We start from the raw sequence: 23,014 nt of genomic DNA, 5'->3' as shown, positions 1-23,014 counted from the left end.
CAACAGTCCAAAGACGTACTGGTCAGTAGGTTAATTAGTCATTGTAAGCTGTCCCGTGATTAGGCTCGGGTTAAGTTGGTGGGTTGCTGGGCAGTGCAGGCTCAGTGGGCCAGTGGTTCCACACTGGATCTCTAAATAAAACTTAAAATGCACCGCGTACTACCTCAATATGCTGTTGTAACGATCGGATCTGATCCGCGTGGACAGAATACAGAACCAGCTGTTCATTGTTCCTTGGTACACGTGACAATCACAAACCAATTTTCTGACTTGGAGATGCTCTGCAGGCTGGGCATACTCCAAGCAGGAAGAGACAGGGTTAACGCTTTAGGACATCAGCATTCTGACCCCAGAACAAGAAACCGAGGGCCAAAGGTCATTCAGTATCAGAGAATATATTCAGTATACAGCCTGAAATTTGTACTCTTCACAGACCTCCGCAAAACAAGAAAACGCATAGTGAATGATAGAAACAATGAAGCCCCCCCTCCCTCCCTCCCTCCCTTCACACAAGCATCGACTGACCCACACCCCCCCCCACTCGCACCAGCAGTAGCACCAAAACCCCGACTCCCTCACCATCATACAGGCAACAGCAGAAGCCCCTCCTCCCCCCCCCCCCCCCCAAAGAGTCGTTGATCCAGGTTTACCAGGAGTGTGCTGGATTGGAGGGCAGGGAGAGGTTGGACAAACTTTACTTTATTGTCACCAAACAATTGATACTAGAGCGTACAATCATCACAGTGATATTTGATTCTGCGCTTCGTGCTCCCTGAAGTACAAATCCAAGTAAATATAATAAAAATTATAAATCATAATTAGAAAATAGAAAAGGTAAAGTAAGGTAGTGCAAGTCAGGTCTGGATATTTGGAAGGTACGGCCCAGATCCGGGTCAGGATCCCTTCAGCAGTCTTATCACAGTTGGAAAGAAGCTGTTCCCAAATCTGCCCGTACGAATCTTCATGCTCCTGAACTTTCTCCCAGAGGGAAGAGGGACAAAAAGTGTGTTGGCTGGGTGGGTTGTGTTCTTGATTATCCAGGCAGCACTGCTCCGACAGCGTGCGGTGTAAAGTGAGTCCAAGGATGGAAGATTGGTTTGTGTGATGTGCTGGGCTGTGTTCACGATCTTCTGCAGCTTCTTCTGGTCTTGGACAGGACAACTTCCATACCAGGTTGTGATGCACCCTAGAAGAATGCTTTCTACGGTGCACCTATAAAAATTAGTGAGGGTTTTAGTGGACAGGCCAAATTTCTTCAGCTTTCTCAGGAAGTAAAGGCGCTGGTGGGCCTTCTTGGCAGTGGACTCTGCTTGGTTAGGCCAAGTCAGGTCATTTGTGATATTCACCCCGAGGAACTTAAAGCTTTTGACCTGTTCCACCTGCGCACCACCGATGTAGATGGGGTTGTGCGGTTCGCTACTCCTTCTGAAGTCAACAACCAATTCCTTCATCTTGCTGACGTTGAGGGATAGGTTATTGTCTTCGCACCATGCCACCAGGTTCTTAATTTCCTCTCTGTACTCAGACTCATCATTACCCAAGATACGGCCTACAATTGTGGTGTCATCAGCAAACATATATTGAGTTCAATGAAAACTTGGCTACACAATCATGGGTGTACAGTGAGTACAGCAGGGGGCTGAGTACACAGCCTTGTGGGGCACAGGTGCTCAGAGTGATTGTAGAGGAGAGCTTGTCCCCTATTTTTACAGCCTGGGTCCTGTCTGTGAGGAAGTTGAAGATCCAATTGCAGATCTGAGTGCTAAAACAACTTTGTTTGTGTCCTCTGGAGCAGCGGGAGCTGAGGGGTCAAATAGAGTGGTCAGGCAGTAACTTTTAATAAGGGTTGAAATGTCTAATACTAGTGGGCATGAATTTAAGGTGAAAGGGGATAATTTCAAAGGAGATGTGAGGGGAAAGTCTTTTTTAACCCAGAGTGGTGGATGGTTTGAGCGTGCTGCCTGGGGTGGTGATAGAGACAGATACATTAGAGACCATTAAGGATGTTCAGATCGGCACAAGGATGTGAGGAAAATGTAAGGATGTGGACGTTATGTAGGCCGAAGAAATTTGTTCAGCTGGCCATTTGATCACTAATTTAACTGGTTCGGCCCTGTTCCTGTGTTGTACTGTTCTATCTCTAAGAGAAAGCACTGTGCAATACCCTGACAAAGCTAACATCGAGATCCCGTAACTCCATTGCTCTGTGAAAGAGACAGAAACAGGAAGCAGCAAACTGGAGAGACGGTGTTACGCAGTGACAGACCCGTCCCCACCGGTACCATACCCCGGTGTTACACAGCGACGAACCCGTCCCCACCGGTACCGTACCCCGGTGTCAGACAGAGACGGACCCGTCCCCACCGGTACCGTACCCCGGTGTCAGACAGAGACGGACCCGTCCCCACCGGTACCGTACCCCGGTGTCACACAGCGACGGACCCGTCCCCACCGGTACCGTACCCCGGCGTTACACAGCGACGGACCCGTCCCCACCGGTGTTATACAGCGACGGACCCGTCCCCACCGGTACCGTACCCCGGTGTCACACAGCGACGGACCCGTCCCCACCGGTACCGTACCCCGGTGTCACACAGCGACGGACCCGTCCCCACCGGTACCGTACCCCGGTGTCACACAGCGACGGACCCGTCCCCACCGGTACCGTACCCCGGTGTCACACAGCGACGGACCCGTCCCCACCGGTACCGTACCCCGGTGTCACACAGCGACGGACCCGTCCCCACCGGTACCGTACCCCGGTGTCACACAGCGACGGACCCGTCCCCACCGGTACCGTACCCCGGTGTCACACAGCGACGGACCCGTCCCCACCGGTACCGTACCCCGGTGTCACACAGCGACGGACCCGTCCCCACCGGTACCGTACCCCGGTGTCACACAGCGACGGACCCGTCCCCACCGGTACCGTACCCCGGTGTCACACAGCGACGGACCCGTCCCCACCGGTACCGTACCCCGGTGTCACACAGCGACGGACCCGTCCCCCACCGGTACCGTACCCCGGTGTCACACAGCGACGGACCCGTCCCCACCGGTACCGTACCCCGGTGTCACACAGCGACGGACCCGTCCCCACCGGTACCGTACCCCGGTGTCACACAGCGACGGACCCGTCCCCACCGGTACCGTACCCCGGTGTCACACAGCGACGGACCCGTCCCCACCGGTACCGTACCCCGGTGTCACACAGCGACGGACCCGTCCCCACCGGTACCGTACCCCGGTGTCACACAGCGACGGACCCGTCCCCACCGGTACCGTACCCCGGTGTCACACAGCGACGGACCCGTCCCCACCGGTACCGTACCCCGGTGTCACACAGCGACGGACCCGTCCCCACCGGTACCGTACCCCGGTGTCACACAGCGACGGACCCGTCCCCACCGGTACCGTACCCCAGTGTCACACAGCGACGGACCCGTCCCCACCGGTACCGTACCCCAGTGTTATACAGCGACAGACCCGTCCCCACCGGTACCGTACCCCAGTGTTATACAGTGACAGACCCATCCCCACCGGTACCGTACCCCGGTGTTACACAGCAACAGACCCGTACCCCGGTGTTATACAGTGACAGACCCGTCCCCACCGGTGTTATACAGTGACAGACCCGTCCCCACCGGTACCGTACCCCAGTGTTATACAGTGACAGACCCGTCCCCACCGGTACCGTACCCCAGTGTTATACAGTGACAGACCCGTCCCCACCGGTACCGTACCCCAGTGTTATACAGTGACAGACCCGTCCCCACCGGTGTTATACAGTGACAGACCCGTCCCCACCGGTACCGTACCCCGGTGTTACACAGCAACAGACCCGTACCCCGGTGTTATACAGTGACAGACCCGTCCCCACCGGTGTTATACAGTGACAGACCCGTCCCCACCGGTACCGTACCCCAGTGTTACACAGTGACAGACCCGTCCCCACCGGTACCGTACCCCAGTGTTATACAGTGACAGACCCATCCCCACCGGTACCGTACCCCGGTGTTATACAGTGACAGACCCGTCCCCACCGGTACCGTACCCCGGCGTTACACAGCAACAGACCCGTACCCCGGTGTTATACAGTGACAGACCCGTTTCTTCAGTATTTAGAAATACATTGGTTCCGCATTCAGTGCAAGATTGTGTCGCAGCAACAACCTCACTCGCAGTAAGACTAAAGGATTGACTGTGGACCTTAGAGAGTGTAAATGAATGCACACACACCAGTTCTCAGCAGGGATCAGTAGTTGAAAGCGTGAGCAGTTTCATGTTCCTGAGGATCTAACCTGGACCCAACACATTGATACATTTACAAAGAAGGCACAAGAGGGGCTATAATTCATCAAGAGTTTAAGGAGACGGTTGCCAAAGGCACGCACAGGCATCCTAACTGGTGGCATCACTGTCTGGTCTGGAGGGGCCGCTGTACAGGATCGGAAAAATCTGCAGGAAGTTGTAAACTCAGCTAGCTCCATCATCGGCACCAGACTCCCCAGCACCAAGAACATCTTTAACAGGCGATACCTCAAGGCGGCAGCATCCATCATTAAGGACCCCCATCACACTAGATATGCCCTCTTCTCATTACTACCATCAGCGAGGAGGTACAGGAGCCTGAAGACATATACTCAATATTTCAGGAACAGCTTCTTCTCCTCTGCCATCAGGTTTCTGAATGAACAATCAACCCATGAACACTTCTTCACTATTTTTTCCTCTCTCTCTTTGCATTATTTAACTATATATGTGCAGTAATTTACAGTTTTTACTATGTATTGCAATGCATTACTACTGCATAACAACGTTGAATATTGAAACTGATTCTGGTTCGATCTCTGTGAAATTTTACCTCAGAGTTACTCCACAAACCTGTGTTTGCCTTTAGGGTTTCCTGCTCACTATTACTGGCCTTCCTCCCCTCTATACTCTCCTTGAGGGAGACACTTGTTGGGACATCCTTTCCTACTGACAACCTGAAGGACCACCCCCTAACCCCCAAAAGTACATTCCTAACGCTCTCCCATCATCGTCAAAGGGTTCCCCTGGTGTTTTGGGGAAAAGTGAAGGTCAAGATCAAGTTTGTGTTTATTGCCATTCAACTATACTCATGTATTCCACCAAACGAAACAACATTCCTCCAGACCAAGGCACACAACACAGTACGTACACTGTAACACCCACATGCAACACATAAAGTAATATTACCACAAGCTAATTAGCAAATAATAAAGATTGACTTTTAACACAAGGTGAATTTACGAAGCAAGTTAAAAAGTAAAGAGTATAACAATACCGGTGCTTCATATGTAATGGGATCTGGGTGATGGATGGGAATGCAGGGCTAGAAGAAATGGGCTGAATGGCCTGCTTCAGTGACTTGAAAGAATAATAATTATTCTGCAAGCCAGGTCACTACAATGATCTGCTGGATGTAACCTGTTCATTACTGAGCTAGCAACCCGGGGTCAATTCCTGCCACTGTTCAAAAGGAGCTTGCACATTCTCCTACATAGAGACAGATTAGGATTCGTGAGTTGTGTGCATTGCTACGTTGGTGCCAGAAGCGTGGTGACTCCTGTGATCTACCCTCAGCGCCAACCACCCGGGGTCGATGCCCACGGGTCGGTACTTCCTCCCCGTGACTGTGTGTATCAAGCAGTAGCGTTGCAGGCAAGGGAACCAACATTCGCAACCCAAGATGGCAACAATCCCTTCCCCACCCCACACAGATCCTGCTCAGCCCACTGAGTTTCAGCATCTGCAGTCTCACGTGTCTCCACAATTTGGTTGCCTTCTTTTGGAAGTAGTTGTTTCACTGATTGCAAACAGTTGTCAGACACCGGAGGTTATGGAATACTTGGTCCTCGCTTTGTATTCTGCTCTCCAATGTTCCCACCTCCTCCTCCTCCTCCCCCTCCCCTCCCCCTTCCTCCATCTCCTCCTCCTACCCTCCTCTCTCCCCTCCCTCTTTGCCTCCTCCTTCTCTTCCTGTCACAGCAGAACATAGACACTCTTTGACCCCCTACCTTCAGGCAGGAGGTGTTGTAGCATTAGGACAAGGACTGTTCGGATGGGAAACAGCTTCTGACCCCAGGCCGTGAGACGACTGAACTCCCTGCCACAACCCAGCTTTCACAACGTATGCAGTGCCAGTACTTTACAGTGTTTTCTTGTTAACTCGTGTCGTAAATGCAGCTTATTATTTGCTAATTGATTTGTGGGAATATTACTTTGTGTGTTGCGTGTGAGTTGTACGTACTGTGTTGAGCAGCTTGGTCCGGAGGAATGTGGTTTCGTTTCGTGGTGTACATGTGTTCAGATGAGTGACAATAAACTGAACTTGAACAATTCGGATAAATTTTGCATTTCAGGGACCTGCTATCCGTGGCACTCCTACAATGCAGCACGTTCAACTCGGAGTGAAGCCATCATCCTGTCACAAACTTCTGGGTTAGACACAGAGTGAAACTCCCTCTACCCGCTCCCTGATGGCCATCCCATCACACACTCCCGGGTTATTCTGTTAGTTTTTGACCGTGTTGTAAATGCACCTTACACTGTCAATCTTCCGGAAAATATTTTAATATTTGTTTGTCTATTTGTGGTAATGAAGCTTCAAATGTTGTGTGTAAGTTATTCTCTCAGTGGTCACTCTATTAGATACACCTTCTCATCTGCTCGTTAATGCAAATATCTGATCAGCCAATCCTGTCACAGCAACTCAAGGCATAAAAGCATGCAGACATGGTCAAGAGATTCAGTTGTTGTTCAGACCAAACATCAGAATGGGGAAAAAATGTGATCTAAGTGACTTTGATTGTTGGTGCCAGATTGGGTGTTTTGAGCCACTTAGAATGTCTGAAATACATCTTATGGAAAAGTTTGTTTGATGATGAACTTCAATAAAAAAAATTACAAAAAAAAAGAAACTACTGATCTCCTGAGATGTTCATACACAATTTACAGAGTATGGTGTGAAAAAACAAAAAACATCCAGTGAGCTGTGGGAGAAAATGCCTTTCAAATATGAGAGATCAGAGGAGAACGGCCCGACTGGTTCAAGCTGACAGTAAATCAAATAGCCTCACGTTACAACAGTGGTGAGCAGAAGAGCATCTGTGACACACAACACATTGAACCTCGCAGTGGATGGACCATCAACAGCAGAGAACCATGAACATACACTCAGTGAACACAATTAGGGACAGGAGCTACCTAAATATATGCATTGCGTCATTCACCTTGGTCCGGAGGAACGTTGTTTCGTTTGGCAGTATACATGTGTGCAGTTGAACAACAATAAGCTTGAACTTGAGCTAGACACCGCCTGCTAAGATGCAAAACTGCAGAGCCGGGGGGACGACCTTGGGATGCGTCGCAAATACAACTTTGAAAACTCAGTTTCTATAGTGAAGTTTCCAATTCAAACTCCGGCTTATTGTCATCTGCACAAATCAATGCAGAATGAAAAGCTTTCCTGCAGCAGCAGCACAGGCACCGAGCATCAGGCAAGCAGAGTTCACAAGAAAGACACAGATTCAACATAATTTACGGTCACCTATCTACAGGAAAGATGTCAATAAGATGAAAGAGTACAGAGAAGATCGACAAGGATGTTGCTGGGATTTGAGGGTTACAGGGAAAGAGTGAATAGGGTAGGACTTTATTCCCTGGAGGATAGGAGAATGAGAGGAGAGTTGATAGAGGGACACAAAACGATGAGGGGTATAGATAGGGTAAATGCAAGCAGGCTTTTTCCACTGAGGTTGGGTGAGACTAGAACTAGAGGTCATGGGTGAAGGGTGAAAGGTGAAATGTACAAGGGGAACTGTTATGTTTTGTAACTCAATGAACTAACTGAAAGAAAACCACAGAGATAAACATGTACTCTTCATTCATACTTCAGTGAGGTGCATACTTATAATGTGGTGGCATAATAACGAGTGCCATTCACATATTTTTACATATAGGCTGTAACGAATGATGTAAAATCAAAGAATGCTTAATCAAACAATACATTTACTACATTACTCAAATATTACATAAATATTAAACACACAACAGGAACCTTACAGCGAACTTCTTCAATCAGGGAGTGCCGAGAGTGTGGAACGAGCAGCCAGCAAAGGTGGAGCATGCAGGTTCAATCTCAACATTTAAGAGAAGTTTGGTTAAGTAAATGGCTGAGAGGGGTATGGAGGGTTATGGTCCGGATGCAGGTCAATAGAACTCGGCAGATTAATGGCTCAGCATGGACAAGATGGGCCTAAGGGCCCGTTTCGGCATTGTAATGTGTTATTACACCGTGACTTCCCTACATTGTATTGCATCGACCACTCATTTCTGCATTCTCCTAATCTGTCCAGGTGCTTCTGCAGACTTCCCACTTCATCAACACGCATCATTTCTGGTTCCTGATCCAGCACCTGCCAGAAGCTTACATCACACAGTCACCGCAGTTCAGCAGAGAAACGGCCCTCCGGCGTTTCCTACCCACCCTGTGGCAAGTACAACCAATATTTAAATCCTATTGGGAAAAGACAACAGTACAACTGGAGGTCAGGGATTAAGGGTGAATGGTGAAATGAGGAAGCAGAACATGGACGAGAACTTATTCACTCTGAAGGTGTTGAGAGCGTGGACGAGCTGCCACGGTATAGCGGGCTAGGGTGCGGGTGCAGATTAATGGTTCGGCATGGACTAGATGGGCCGAAGGGCTTTTGCTGAGCTGTTCCATACTATGATTCTATACATAATTCTATGATTTTATAATGTCCACCGTAGTACAAGTCATCAAGTGGCCATCATGTTGCTAAACAGGTTGCCATGGTTGCATAGCAATTATGGCGACACTGTTACAGCTCAGTGCATTTCCCAGCGCCGATCTGTAAGCAGTCTTTGTACAAACGTACGTTCTCCCTGTGGAACACATGGCTTTCCCCCGAGTGCTCCAGTTTCCTCCCACAGTCAAAGATGCACCAGATAGATTAATTGGTCAATGTGAACTGCCTCGTGATTGGGTCAGAATCAGAATCAGGTTTAATATCAGCAGCAGTACAATGATAATAGAGAGGGGGGAAAAAAAACTGTGAATTAAAGTATTTATATAGAAGATTAAATAGCTAAATTAAAGTAGTGCAAAAAATAAGTAAACAAAAGTAGTGAGGCAGTATTCATGGGTTCAGTGTCCATTTAGAAATCAGATGGCAGACGAGATGAAGCTGTTCCTGAATCATTAAATGTGCGTCTTCAAGGCCTCTGCACCTCCTCCATGACGGTAGCAATGAGAAGTGGACATGTTCTGGGTGGTGGGAGTCCTTAATGGTGGACACTGCTTTTTTGAGGCACCGCTCCTTGAAGATGACCTGGATACCGCGGAGGCTAGTGCCCACGATGGAGCTGACTAACGTTATAACTCTCTGCAGCTTACTTAATCGAGAATTGTCAGGTGTTGCTGGGCAGCGTGGCTCGAAGGGCCAGCAGAGTCTATTCCTTGCTGTATCTCTAAATAAAATAAAATAAATAAATAAACTATGCTGAGCAGGGTTTTGCCAGTTGACACAAGAACTGAGTGGTCGAAGGGAAGTAGCTATTGCTGAAAATGGTACTTGACGTAAGTTTTAGAAACTTGAATACCAATTTAGACTTTGTTAGGTAATCTGAAGCCCAGGCCAACAGTTTTAAGTTCAAGTTTATTGTCATCTGACTGTACGTATACATAGCCAAATTAAACGAAGTTCCTCTGGACCAAGGTGCCGACACAGAACACAAATCACAGACAGCACATGAAACAAAGTATTATCACCAATGAGTTAGTGCCTGAGGTGGTGATAGAGTCCGACACATTACAGACTTTTAACAGACGTTTAAACAGGCTCAACAACCGAAGGATACGTGTAGCCAGAAGAGATTTGTTTAGTTGGCCAGTAAATTACTAATTTATTTGGCTTGGCACAACATTGTTGGCTGAAGGGCCTGTTCACTGCAATATTTTATTCAGTATTGTTAATATTTTACCTTGTTCTAGCTCATTGCACTGTGTAATGATCTGATCTGTATAAACAGTATGCAAGGCAAGATTCTCACTGTGTCCCAGTACACGTAACAATAATAAACCAATTTGCCAAACAGTTTAACACCAGAGGCCAAAGGGCGGAACCCACTTGTAATCAAGGGAGCACAGAGATCTACAAAGGGTGGGGAAAACTGGTCATGGCTACTGAGAAATACATGTATTGGAATACAGGAGATGAAATCTTTATAATGAAGGTCTTGCTTAACAAGACTCTAGCTGGAGCTTCAGATACTACCCAAGAAGTCAAGAAACATGCTTTTTCCCCAACCATTTAAATATTCCAATTTGAACAAAATAAACATTTTAAAGTGACACACACAAAATGCTTGAGGAGCTCAGCAGGTCAAGCAGTATCTATGAAGAGGAATAAAGAGCCAACGTTTTGGTCCGAGACCCTTCATCAGAACCGGAAAGGAAGGAGGAACAAAACCAGACTAAGAAGGTGGGGAGGGGAAGGAGGACATGCTTTCTTTCCAGTCCTGATGAAGTGTCTCAGCCCAAAATGTCGACGATTTATTTCCCTACATAGATGCTGCCCGACCTGCTGAGTTTCCCCCAGCGCTAGATGTGTGCTGCCCTGGATTTCCAGCACCTTGTATTTAAACAGTTTGAAGGGTCTTTTTCCACCTCTAGAAATACAAACATCCTGGGAGTGAAAGGGTTAACATATGAGGAGCATTTGATGGTTCTGGACCTGTACGCACTGGAGTTCAGTAAAATGAGGGGGATCTCATTGAAATCTATCGAATATTGAAAGGCCTAGATAGAGTGAATGTGGACAGGTTAGTGGGAAATTCATCAAAGACCAGGGGACACAGCCTCAGAATAGAGGGCTGTCCATTTAGAACTGAGGTGGGGAGGAATTCCTTTAGCCAGAGGATAGTGAGTGTGGAATTCATTGCCACGGACTACTGTGGAGGCCAAATCATCGAGTATATTTAAAGTGAATGTCGATAGGTTCGTAATTAGACAGGGTGTCAGAGGTTATGGCGAGAAGGCAGGAGAATGAGGTTGAGAGGGATAATAAATCAGCCATGATGGAATGGAGGAGCAGACCAGATGGACCGAATGGCCGCATCCTACTCTTATATCTAATAGTCTTATGGCCACCTAACTGGCTAATAAATCTGCTGTCTGGAAACGCTAGTGACACTGAAAGGGTGAACTAAGTGAACAATTGCATCATGTCTCTATTGATCAATTCGATCTGTTCCCAGTGGGAGAAGCAAGTTCTCCACCTTGGGACCCGGCCTTGACATGAGTGTACAGAGTATTTTGAAATCCAGACTGTGACCTCCTCACGAATTTGTGGCACGTCACGTTAACGAAGCTACATGGCTCAGGGATGCAACAAATATTTACATTCACCAACCCTGCACTCCATCCCGGTTACCTTCCTCTCTCTCTCTCTCTCTCGGAGATCCCCACCCCAGGACAAAGCAGGCGGGACGGGGAGGTCACGCATTCCTTGGAAGATGCAAGTACACTACTGAAGTTCAAGTTGATTGTCATTCGACTGTGCGTACAGAGTCAGGGACCAAGGTTCAATGCTTACTACATAGATCACATACAACACAGAACATTATATTAACACAACAACATCAACGGATAAAAATCCATTCTGCAGACGTACAAGTTGACGTGGAGTGCATATACAACACAGTTAAAGGTATAGAAGTGTGGAGGAACAGAGGGAACTCGGGGTTCACATCCAGAGATTTGCTGCACAAGTTGGTGGGGTGGTTTAGAAGGTGTTTGGTGTGTTGTTCTTCATTAGTCATTGGATTGAGCTCAAGAGCCGCAGAGCAATGCTGCAGCTTATAAACACCTCGTTAGGCCACACTTGGAATGGTGTAAAAACACAAAATGCTGGCAGAACCCTCCTGATGAAGGGTTTCGGCCCGAAACGTCGTCACTACCTCCTCCCATAGATGCTGTCTGGCCTGCTGAGTTCTGCCAGCATTTTGTGTTTTTATTTATTTCCAGCATCTGCAGATTCACTCGTGTTGCGTTAAGAGTATTGTGTTCAGTTCTGTTTAATTATTCATTTTATGGGATGTGGGAATCACCAGCTAAGCCAGCATTTATTGTCCATCCCTAGTTGCCCTTGAGAAGGTGGTGATGAGCTGCCTTCTTGCACTGCTGCAGTCCCTGAGGTGTAGGTACACCCAGAGTGCTGCTTTAAGGGAGGGAATTCCATGATTTTGACCAGTGACAATGAAGGATATCGATATGTTTCCAAGTCAGGACGGTGAGTGACCTGGAGGGGGATTTCCAAGTGGTGACGTTCCCAGGTATCTGCTGTTCTCGTCCTTCTAGATGGTCGTGGGTCTGGAAGGTGCTGCATAAGAGGTGTTAGCATAAGAGAGGGTGCAGAGGAGATTTATCAAGATGCTGCGTGGGTTAGAGAGCATGTCTTATGAGGAAAGGTTGAGTGAGTTCGGGATTTTCTCTTTGGAGCGAAAGAGGATGAAAGGTGACAGGAGTGTGTGATGGAATGGTGTGGAGGGAGCTTAACTCTGTGTCTGATCCCAAGGGTCTGTGATGGGACACAAGTTTAAAAAGTAAACTTTATAACACTGCCAGTGCTTTGTACCTGATGAGACCTGGGTGGTGGCAGTGATTTCAGTCGTCTCACGGCCTGGGGGCAGAAGCTGTTTCCCATCCTAACAGTCCTTGTCCTAACACTACGGTACCTCCTGCCCGATGGCAGGGGTTCAGTGGGGATTGGGGACCGGACGGAGGGATCACTGACAATACTAAGAGCCCTGTGTGTGTGGTGCCTCAGGGAGAAACCTCGGATGGGAGAAAGAGAAACCCCACTGTGATCCTCACAATCATTTGTAGGGAATTGCAGTCAGATGCCTTGCAATTCGCAGACCAGACAGTGATACAGCTGGTCAGTGTGGGAAAGACCACAGGAACTCACAGTTGGAGAAGCCCGCACAGCACCTGAATCCTGTCTCCATCCACAAATCACCCAATGACAGAGACTGTGAGGGGGTTCTGGAAGAGTCCTGTGCATCTTGATGGAAGTCTCAGTCTGAAACACTGACTGCTTATTCATCTCCATAGACGCTGCCTGACCTGCTGAGTTCCTCCAGCACTTTGTGTGTGTTGCTCTGGAATAGGGAGCTGCCCAGAATCAGCAACCTTCCATTAAACAAATTCCCCATCTAAATGGGTCAGCAGGGAACAGTGGGCCGAAGAGCCTGGTTCCACATTGGTATCACTGTGGGTCTTTTCAACTGTGAGTGGCCAACCACTCACTGGACCATAAGAAACAGGAGCAAAATTAGGCCATTCCATCATGGCTGATTTATTCCTTTCAAACCCATTCTCCTGCCTTCTTCCTGTAACCTTTGACGATAAGACTATAAGACATAGGAGCCTTGCCAGACCTGGGTCCAGGATTTCCAGGGACCCACCACTATGTAAATAAACTGGCCCTTTGGAGTTTTGCCTTCTCACTTTAAATACCAGTATTTCTTCCCTGGGGAATAAAATTTATTTAGAGGTACAGCATGACCTTCTGGCCAACTGAGCTGTGACACTAAGCAATTTAAAATTAGCTTAATTAAGGGCATTCATAGTCTTTCTATGACCATGATTGTTCTTGGCGAATTTTTCTACAGAAGTGGTTTGCCATTGCCTTCTTCTGGGCAGTGTCTTTACAAGACGGGTGACCCCGGCCAGTATGAATACTCTTCGGAGATTGTCTGCCTGGCGTCAGTGGTCACATAACCAGGAGTTGTGATGTGCACCGGCTGTTCATACGACCACCCACCACCTGCTCCCGTGGCTTCACATGACCCTGACCACAGGGGCTAAGCAGGTGCTACACCTTGTCCAAGGGTGACCTGCAGGCTAGCAGAGGGAAGGTGCGCCTTACACCTCCTTTGATAGAACGCATCTCCACCCATGGCATATAATGAACGACCAAATCATGGAACAATTTATAATGACCAATTTATCTGCTAACCTTAATCTTTTGAGTGTGGGAAATGCAAATGCTCACAGGGAGAACATACAGGCAGTGCCGGGATTGAACTCTGTAACGCCCTGAGCTGTAATAGCGTTGTGTTAAATCCTATGCTATCATGGTGGCCATCTGCTATATCTGAACACAGGAGATTCTGCAAATGCTGAAAATACAAACCAACACACAGAGAAAAACTCAGCAGGTCAGGCAGCGTCGAATTAACAGTCGACATTTCAGGCTAGGACACCCACCTCTCAGTTTTATAAACCGAAAGTTTATTATCATTCAACTGCGTGATGCATACAGCTAAGCAAAACAATGTTCAAAAGTTCAAAGTAAATTTATTATCAAAGTACATACAGCCCTGAGATCCACTTATTTGTGGAAAATCCCAGTAAGTACAAGAATCAATACAAGACCGCACCCAGCAGGGCAGACAACCAATGAGCAAAAGACAGCAAACTCTCCAAGACATGAGAAATAATAATACATATCAAAAACGTGAGGTGAACAGTCCTTGAAAGTAAGTCCATAGGTTGTGGGAACTGTTCACTGATGGGGTGAGTGAACTTATCACCTCAGGTTCAAGAGCCTGATGGTTGTGGGGTAATAACTGTTCCTGAACCTGGTGGTGTGGGACCTGATGGTTGAAGGGTAATAACTGTTCCTGAACCTGGTGGTGTGGGACCTGATGGCTGAGGGGTAATAACTGTTCCTGAACCTGGTGATGTGGGACCTGATGATTGAGGGGTAATAACTGTTCCTGAACCTGGTAGTGTGGGACCTGATGGTTGAGGGGTAATAACTGTTCCTGAACCTGGTGGTGTGGGACCTGATGGTTGAGGGGTAATAACTGTTCCTGAACCTGGTGGTGTGGGACCTGATGGTTGAGGGGTAATAACTGTTCCTGAACCTGGTGGTGTGGGACCTGATGGTTGAAGGGTAATAACTGTTCCTGAACCTGGTGGTGTGGGACCTGAGGTTCGGGGACCAAGATGAGCTCCCCCTTCTGTCTCCAGCACTCCAGAAAAGCAACAACAAATTTTGCCAAGCGTTCATACCCTCTACTCCGGGCAGCATCCCGTAAACCGCTTACTGCGCCCCCTTTAAAGGCTCAACGCATCTCCTTATTTAAAAAATCTGTTTTTTTTCTATATTTCTCCTCAGTGTGGATAACGCCACGATTTCCTACCCCCACCGTCCTAACTCCACATGGCAGTGAATCTGTCTGTCAGTGAGGATTCTTCGGGGACCAGGAGAGCGGGACTGGACGGGACAAGTCGTGGTCAGCCGCCGATCGCAAGGGAGGCTCACTCGGCTACGGAGCCTCTCAGAGGACCGCTGGGTTAAGTTACACACAGCGCAGAGTATAATGAGTGCCCGGTCGTGAGGCGGAGGACAAATAAAGAGAAAGATACTAACCTGGGGGGTTGAGGAAGCCCCTCGCTGCATGCTGAACGCAAGACAGACAGCACTTAAATTAGCAAGAAGGGTCCTCTTGCTATTCAGTCCTCCGCAATGAAATGGCTCGAGGTAGTTCCCAAGCCCATCCAATGTGCTCTTGCGGGAGTAAGACTCAAATGGCACCGCCCCCAAGGTGACATCCCGAGGAGGTAGGCGATCTCCGTGGTCCCTCCTATCACAGACCTAGCGCCAATCGCTTCAGCACCCGCTCCGCCACAGCCCCGCTCGGGGACGTTCGCTCTTCCGTTTCAGAGCCGTTTTTCCAAGTCAGACTTATCGTCCCGTGAATAACAACTCCACCCACAGCAGCCGAACTGCGGACATGCAGACGGGGAGGGGCGCACGCAGCCCTTTTTTTTTAAACCACTAAATTCACGTCGGTGGCTGTAAGAAAGACTTTTGATCAACTTCAGAAACTTCTGAGGCAGCTGAGCGAAATTGTGTGGGGAAATGGGTAGGGTAACACTGCCCTCCTTTGGAGGAGGGAGTGCAGTGCCTCAGATGGTGAGTGTGCTAACAAGATGAGCCATACTTCCAGAAGAAATTACAGGGGGGTAATTTCAAAGGACATGTGAGGGTAAGTTTTAACACCGGTGGCAAGACACTTAACAGTGTTGGTGAGCAGATGGGTCAAGTTCATAACGCCCTGCAAGTGGCTACACAGGATGATACAGTGGTTATTAGTCCAGGCATTGCGTTCTGCAGTCAGGAAGTGGTGTTGCAGCTTTATAAAACTCCAGTTAGGCCGCATCTGGAGTATTACATACAGTTTTAGTCGTCCCATTACAGAAAGGATGTCGAATCTTTGGAGAGGGTGTAGAAGAGGTTTACCCGGATGCTGCCCGGTCTGGAGGGTATGCACTATATCGAGAGGTTGGACAAACTTGGGTTGATTTCTCTGAAGTGGTGGATGAGAGGAGGCCTAATAGAGGTTTATCAGATTGTGAGGTGCGATGCTGAGGCTTTATAAGGCACTGGTGAGGCCTCGCCTAGAGTATTGTCAATAGTTTGGGGCCCCTCATCTTAGAAAAGATGTGCTGGCATTGGAGAGGGTTCAGAGGAGGTCCACACGGATGATTCCAGGAATGAAAGGGTTAACATACAAGGCTCTGGGTCTGTACTCGCTGGAATTTAGCAGGATGGGGGGGGGGGGGAATCTTATTGAAACCTTTTGAATGTTGAAAGGCCTAGACAGAGTAGATGTGGAAAGGATGTTTCCCATGGTGGGGGAGTCTAGGACAAGAGGGCACAGCCTCAGGCTAGAGGGGTGCCCTTTCAAAACAGAGATGGGAGAATTTTTTTTTTGAGCCAAAGGGTGGTGAATTTGTGGTTCTTGATTGGACATGGCATCAAAGGTTATGGGGAGAAGGCTGAGAACTAGGATTGAGGAGGAGAAAGGATCAGTCATGATTGAATGGCAGAGCAGACCCGATGGGCCAGATGGGCTAATTCTGCTCCTATGCCTCATGGTATAGATAGAGTAGACAGACTGTATCCTTTTCCCAGGGGTAAAATGTCTAATATCAGAGGGCATGTATTTAAGGTGAGAGGGGGTTAAATTAAAAGGAAATGTGAGGGGAGGGGCAATTTTTTTTTACACACAGGTGGGTGCCTGGAATGTGCTGGTTGGGGTGGGGTAGAGGCAGGTACATTAGGGACTATTAAGAGATGTTTAGATAGGCTCATGAATGTGAGGAAATTGGACGGATATTGACATTGTGTAGGCACAGAGAGTAGTTGGCCATTTCATTACTAATTTTAATTGGTTCAGCATAAAGGGCCTTTTCCTGTGCTGTACTGATCTTTGTTCTAAGTCTGTTTCTTAGGCAGATGCAGGAATGGACAAGTTCAAACTCTGTCTCAAGAAGGCAGCCATCTGTCATTCAGGCGTAAACCCATGAGATTCTGCAGAGGCTGAGCAACACTCACACAAAATGCTGAAGGAATTTAGCAGGTCAGGCAGCATCTATGGAGGGCTGAAGCCCTTCATCAAGACTGGAAAGGAAGGGGCAAGAAGCCAGAGTAATAAGGTGGGGGGGGGAGAGGAAGGAGGACAAGCTGGCAGGTTGTAGGTGAGACCAGGTGAGGGGGGATGTGGGTGGGCAGGTGAGGGGGGATGAAGTGAGAAGCTGCAAGGTGAGAGGTGGAAAATGTTAAAGGCTGAAGATGAGAGGAGAGTGGACCAGGGAGAAAGGGAAGGAAGAAGGGGTACCAGAAGGAGTGATGGGCAGGTGAAGGGGTGAGAGGGGAACCAGAATGGGGAATGGATAAAGAGAGAAGGGGCAAGAAGACAGTAATTACTGAAAGTTAGAAAAATCAATGTTCATGCCATCGGGTTGGAAGCTACCCTCTTCTGCTCTCTTCTCATTGCTACTATCAGCAAGAGGTACAGGAGCTTGAAGACCCATGCTCAGTGTTTTAGGAACAAGCTTCTTCCCCCCGCCATCAGTGCTTCCTCACTATACCTATCTCCATGCACGATTTATTTTATTTGTAATTTGTGCTCATTGTATCCCTTTGCTCTGTACAGCTCCACAAAACAACCAACTTAACAGTGATAATAAAGCCGATTCTGTTCTCAACTTTTCCCTGTAGACCTTGTTGAATAAAGTCGCAGCTGCGAGCACCCTCCACGTCTCAGGCACCACCCCCGTGGCTTTCCGTGATACAAAAGATTAAGGGTGAAAGGTGGAATACTGTACTTGGGGAGAACCTGAGGGGGAACCTCGTCACTCAGAGGGTGTTGAGGGTGTAGAGCGAGCTGCCAGCAGATTTTATTGCAATGTTTCTGTCTGGACAGATATGAGGATGGGAGGGGTAGGGAGGGTTACGGTCCAGGTGCAGGTCGTTGGGTCTAGGCAGGGTTGTAGTTGGGGTGTGGATAGATGGGTGGAAGGTGCCTGTTTCTGTGCTGTAGTGCTCTATGACTCTTTGACTAAATCTCTTCACTGGAGGCCCCACAATGTCCTAGATCAGGTCCTGGGGATTTATCAATTTTTCTGTGTTATAAGCCCCCCAGGAGCTTCTTTCCTATACTGTGGACCCCTTTAAAGATTACTACTAAGTTCCCTGGCATCCAAATCCTTCTCCATGGAAATACGAATGAGAATTATTTGTTAGGAACTTCACTCATCTCCTGTGCCTCCTCACATGGACAAATAAATTGATATTTAGAACACTGAACAGCAGAGCAGAGGCTTTTCGGCCTACAATGTTGTGCCAATACTTTCTTAGCAATTTATGTAGCTTCGATAGATATCGAAAACTCTGACAAATGCCTATAGATGCACAGTGGAGAGTGTCCGGACTGGTTGTATCATGCCTGGCATAGAAGGCAACAGGCTCCAATGGAGAACCTGGTAAGGCACTGAAAATCTGTGGTGACCAATCTCAGGAGTGTTCAAAGATGTTCTCAATCTCACTGCTACAGTCAGAAGTTTCCACCTGCTTCAAGAGGGCATTAATTATACCAGTGCCCAAGAAGAACGGGCTGAACTGCCCGATCGACTATCGTCCAGTAGCACTCATGATCTACGGTGATGAAATGCTTTGAGAGGGTTATGGTGCAATAAAGGAACAGTAGTTATAATGGGTGACTTAAATCTACATATAGATTGGGTGAACCAAATTGGTAAGGGTGCTGAGGAAGAGGATTTCTTGGAATGTATGCAGGATGGTTTTCTGAACCAACATGTCGAGGAACCAACTAGAGAGCAGGCCATTCTAGATTGGGTATTGAGCAATGAGGAAGGGTTAGTTAGCAATCTTGTCATGCGAGGCCCCTTGGGTAAGAGTGACCATAATATGGTGGAATTCTTCATTAAGATGGAGAGTGACATAGTTAATTCAGAAACAAAGGTTCTGAACTTAAAGAAGGGTAACTTTGAAGGTATGAGACGTGAATTAGCTAAGATAGACTGGCAAATGATACTTAAAGGGTTGACAGTGGATATGCAATGGCAAGCATTTAAAGATCGCATGGATGAACTACAACAATTGTTCATCCCAGTTTGGCAAAAGAATAAACCAGGGAAGGTAGTGCACCCGTGGCTGACAAGGGAAATTAGGAATAGTATCAATTCCAAAAAAGAAATGGACTACTCCTGCACCTATTTTCTATGTTTCTATGTCTCAGCAAGGACCTGGACCCACTGCAATTTGCCGATCACCACTATAGATCTACGGCAGGCATGATCTCACTGGCTCTCCACACAGCCTTGGATCACCTGAATAATGCAGATACCTAAATCAGGATGCTGTTTATCGATGACAGCACAGCATTTAACACCATCATTCCTACAGTTCTGATTGAAAAACTCCAGAACATGGGACTCTATACCTCCCTCTGCAAGTGGATCATCAGCTTCCTGACAGGAAGACCAGAATCTGTATGGATTGGAAATACTGTCTCCACCTCACTGGCAATCAACACTGGTGCACCTCAGGGGTGTGTGCTTAGCCCACTGCTCTGCTCTCTCTATACCCATGACAGCGTGGTTACATATAGCTCATATGATATCTATAAATTTGCTGGTAATTCAACCATTGTTGGCAGAATCTCGGACAGTGGTGAGAAGACGTACAGGAGCTAGATATATCAGCTAGTTGAGTGGTGTCACAACAACAACCCTGCACTCAATGTCGGAAAGACCAAAGAGCTGATTGTGATCTTCAGAAAGGGTAGGACAGCATACCATGAACCAGTCCTCATAGAGAGATCAGAAGTGGAAAGAGTGAGTAATTTCAAGTTCCTGGGTGTCAATATCTCTGAGGATCTAAACTGTTCCCAATATATCGACGCAGCTACAAAGAAGACATGTCAACAACTGCTTTTTTTAGGAGCTTGAGGAATTTCGGTATAATCACCCAAAAAACTTGAAAATTTCTGCAGATGTACCATGGCATTCTAACTGGCTGCATCATTCTCGAGTATGGGCAGGGGCAGAGGGTCGAAGTAAGCTGCAGAGATTTGTAAACTTAGTCAACTCCGTCATGGGCACTAGCCCCCAGAGTACCCAGGACATCCTCAAGGAGTGATGTCTCAGAAAGGTGACAGGGTTCATTATTAAAGCCTCCCACCACCCAGGCCATGCCCTCTTACATCAGGAGGGAGGTATAGAAGTCTGAAGGCACACACACACTGATTCAGGAACAGCTTTTTCCCTCTGCCATCCGATTTCTGAATGGATATTGAACCCATGAACACTACCTCTCTACTTTTTATTTCTATTTTTTGCACTACTTAACTATTTTATATATATAGTATATAATTACTGTAATTCACTTTTTTTTCTATTCTGTATTGCATTGAACTGCTGCTGCAAAGTTAACAAATTTCACGACACATGTCGTGTTCTCTTCTTGCTACCATTGTGGGACAAGAGTACAGAAGCCTGAATCTGGTGGGCCCACACCACCAGGTACAGGAAGAGTTATTACCCTACAACCATCAGGCTCCTGGTATTAATGGATGTGTGGCAAATTTGCCGATGATACAAAGATAGGCGGAGGAGCGGGTAGTGTAGAGGAAACAGAGAGCCTGCAGAGAGACTTAGATAGTTAAGGGAATGGGCAAAGATGTGGCAAATTAAATACAATGTTGGAAAGTGTATGGTCGTGCACTTTGGTGGAAGAAATAAAAGGGGAGACTATTTTTTAGATGGGGATAGAATTCAAAATGCAGAGATGCAAAGGGACTTGGGAGTCCTTGTGCAAGATATCCTAAAGGTTAACCTCCAGGTTGAGTCGGTTGTGAAGAAGGTGAATGTAATGTTGGCATCCATTTCTAGAGGTATAGAATATAAGAGCAGGGATGTGATGTTGAGGCTCTATAAGGTACTTGTGAGACCACACTTGGAGTATTGTGTGCAGTTTTGGGCTCCTTATTTTAGAAAGGATATTCTGACGTTGGAGAGGGTTCAAAGAAGATTCATGAGAATGATTCCAGGAGTGTAAGGGTTACCATATGGGGAACATCTGGCAGCTCTTGGGCTGTATTCCCTGGAGTTCAGGAAAATGAGGGGGGATCTCACAGAAACATACCGAATGTTAAAGGCCTGAACAGATTAGATATGGCAAAGCTATTTCCCATGGTAGGGGAGTCTAGGACAACGTCCATTTAGAACAGAGATGCGGAGAAATTACTTTAGTCAGAGGGTGGTAAATCTGTAGAATTTGTTGCCATGAGCCAAGTGGAGCCACGTGGAGGCCAAGTCATTGGGTGCATTTAAGACAGAGATAGTTAGGTTCTTGATTAGCCAGGGCATCAAAGGGTATGGGGAGAAGGCAGGGGAGTGGGGATGGATTGGATCAGCCCATGATTGAATGGTGGAGCAGACTCGATGGGCTGAATGGCCCACTTCTGCTCCTTATGGTCTTATTATTTCTGTTTATTTTGCATGATTTTTAATTTATTCAACATACGTATACTGTAATTGCTAATGCCCTTCCCTTGGACAACATTGGAGGGTGGAGAGGGGAGACTTGCAGCTTGGGCAACTGCGAGTCTCCCATAAAAAAAACCTTGCCCAGGCTTGTGCCCTAGAAACTTCCCAAGGTGCAAATCCATGGTCTTTCGAGACTAACGGAGGCCTACACACACATACACTACACTGTAACTGATTTACTTACTTATTTGTTTATTTATTTATTTCTTCTTTTGCTATATATGTGTTGCATTGAACTGCTGCTGCTAAGTTAACAAATTTCACGACACATGCCAGTGATAATAAACCTGATTCTGATTCACTGCCTCTTAAGGGTTCCTTTACATTAAGCTCCCTGATCAGATCTGGGTTATTACACAACACCAAACCTAAGATAGCCTTTCCTCAAATAGGCTCAAGCACAAGTTGCTCTAAAAAGCCATCTCATAGCCATTCAACAAATTCCCTCTGCGGCGATCCAACACCGACCTGATTTTCCCAATCCCCTTACATACTGTTCTCACTATTGATTTTCTTTATTGTACAATTTGTCTTCTGTTGTACATTAGTTGCTTGTCAGTCTGTATTAATGCATAGATTTTTATGAAGTCTATTACTCTATTGTATTTCTTTATTTCTCTGCAAGAAAATGAATTTCAGGGTAGTACATGCTAACATATACAGTACTATACAAATATCTTCAGCACACATGCACATATATATATGTACGTATAGCTAGGGTGCCTAAGACTTTTGCACAGTACTGTAGTAGTCACTGTTCTGCTGTCACACACAAAAAAAATGAATTTCATGATATATGTGAGTGATGATAAACCTGATTCTGATCTGGGTCTCTATTGTGGGCTGAGAGTGGGAAGGGACAGGGAGAGGGGAATCATGGTTGGGAAAAGGGGAAGGGAGAGGGAGGGAGTGGGAAACACCAGAGAGACATTCTGCAATTATCAATAAACTAATTGTTTGAAATCAGTTGACCTTGCCTGGTGTCTTAGAGCTGGGTGTGTCTGCACCCGCGTCATCTCCACCCCTAGCAGT

At 47.2% G+C, this 23,014-nt stretch overlaps 1 protein-coding gene across 4 annotated transcripts in view; it reads right to left on the bottom strand.

Moving 5' to 3' along the window:
* LOC140725789 (phospholipase D1-like) overlaps positions 1-23,014 on the bottom strand; it is a 228,636-nt gene that overhangs the window by 187,810 nt on the left and 17,812 nt on the right. Inside the window, exon 1 of one of the 4 annotated variants that reach the window (XM_073041706.1) lies at positions 15,495-15,802. The exons of 1 other annotated variant lie outside the window; for it this stretch is intronic. The gene's annotated coding sequence lies outside the window, so the exon portion shown is untranslated. Of the gene's footprint in view, positions 1-15,494; positions 15,803-23,014 lie in introns of those variants that run through there. 2 more of the 4 variants (XM_073041704.1, XM_073041707.1) reach the window with 2 other exon arrangements.

This window comes from Hemitrygon akajei, chromosome 3 (genome assembly GCF_048418815.1).
Source record: "Hemitrygon akajei chromosome 3, sHemAka1.3, whole genome shotgun sequence".
Lineage (NCBI taxonomy): Eukaryota > Metazoa > Chordata > Chondrichthyes > Myliobatiformes > Dasyatidae > Hemitrygon > Hemitrygon akajei.
Note: the sequence above shows the minus strand (reverse complement) of the source record. Positions and strands in the feature narration are given on the sequence as shown.